Here is a 1,794-nt window from a genome sequence, read left to right on the forward strand (position 1 = left end):
TAACATAATTATATATATATATATATATATATTTGGTACCAGGAATTGAACCCAGGGGCTCACTTAACCACTGAGCCACATCCATATTTGGTATATTATTTAGAGACAGGGTCTCACTGAGTTGCTTAGGGTCTTGCTAAATTGCTGGGGCTGGCTTTGAACTTGTAATCCTTCTGACTCAGCCTCCTGAGCGGCTGGGATTACTGGCATGCGGCATCACGACCTGCAGCATGTTATCTTTTATATTAAGTAGCTAGAACAGGAAAGTACATAGATGGTTGCCGGGGGAGAAAAGGAGGGGAAATGGGGAGTAATTTGTTCACAGGCGTGGGTGTTCCTCCAGGGTGATGAAAAGTTTTGAAACTGAAGAGAGGCAGTAGCTGCACAACATTGTGAACACACTAAATGCCACTAAATTGTACACTTTAAAATAGTCAATTGCAGCTGTTTGTGGTGGTGCACTTCTGTAATCTCAGCTATGCAGGAGACTGAGGCAGGAAGATTGAAAATTCAAGGCCAGCCTTGGCAGCTTAGTGAGACCCTGTCTCAAAAAATAGAAAATTAAAAGGGCAGGGGACATGATTCAGAGGTACAGCATCCCTGTGTTCAATCCCTAGTGCTGGGGGAAAAAAAATCAGTTGTATACTGTGGTGAGCCGTTCTAATTAGACCGTGGCCGCCATTAGAAGATGGCGCCGGCTTCCACTGTGGCCTGTGATAAACAACTCCTAATATGGAGAATTGGCACGCAATCCCTTACCACCCTATGAGAAAGGTCCACGTGGCAGCTTAAGATTGGTATGCGGGAGGCTTTATTAGGCTGTGCTTGGGCACTCGGCGGTGGGTCACTAGAAGATGATACATGAATCAAGGCCTGAATAAACTGCTGAGAGAAGAATCCTGTGTCGTGTTTTCCCTTGCCGGCGAGGGGTCGCGGCAGTATACTATGTGAATTTTATCTCAATTAAAAACAAAAACTGGGGGCTGGGGTTGTGGCTCAGTGGTAGAAGACTTGCCTAGCATGTGTGAGTCCCTGGGTTCCATCCTCAATGCCACATAAAAAGAAATAAAGTTACTGTGTCCATCTACAACTAAAAAATATATATTTAAAAAAAAAACAAAAACTGGGTGGTGGTGTACTCCTGTAATCCCAGTGACTTGGGTGGCAGAAGCAGGAGGATTGCAAGTTCAAGGCTTACCTGGGCCATCTAACTTAGTGAGATCCTGTCTCAAAAATAAAATTTGAGGGCTGAGGATATAGCTAGTTGGTAGAGTGCTTGCCTTACATGCACAAGGCCCTGGGTTCAATCCCCAGCACCACCACCAAAATAATAATAATAATAATAATAATAATAATAATAATAATAGAATTAAAGCTGGATGCGGTGGCGCACACCTGTAATCCTAGTGGTTTGGGAGGCTGAGGCAGGAGGATTGCAAGTTCAAACCAGCCTCATCAAAGGCGAGGTGCTAAGCAACTCCACGAGACCTTGTCTCTAAATAAAACACAAAATAGGGGTGGAAATGTGGCTCAGTGGTTAAGCCCCCCTGGTTTCAATCCCAAATACAAAAAAAAAATCTGGGTAGGAAGGAAATGGAAACAGCTCCGATACACAGACTATGATTTGCAACGTTTACCTTGAAGTCTGTACCAAGTGGAAGACTTAATTAAATTAAACTAAGTTTAATCTAATTTAATAGAATTTAATGTGCCTCGGGGAGGGAGTTGGCTTCTGAAGGGAGGAATAATTTCTAAGCCGGAGAATTTCTAACCTGTTACAAAGTGGAGGCGATA

This window comes from Marmota marmota, unplaced genomic scaffold (genome assembly GCF_001458135.2).
Source record: "Marmota marmota marmota unplaced genomic scaffold, marMar, whole genome shotgun sequence".
NCBI classification, from domain to species: Eukaryota; Metazoa; Chordata; class Mammalia; order Rodentia; family Sciuridae; genus Marmota; species Marmota marmota.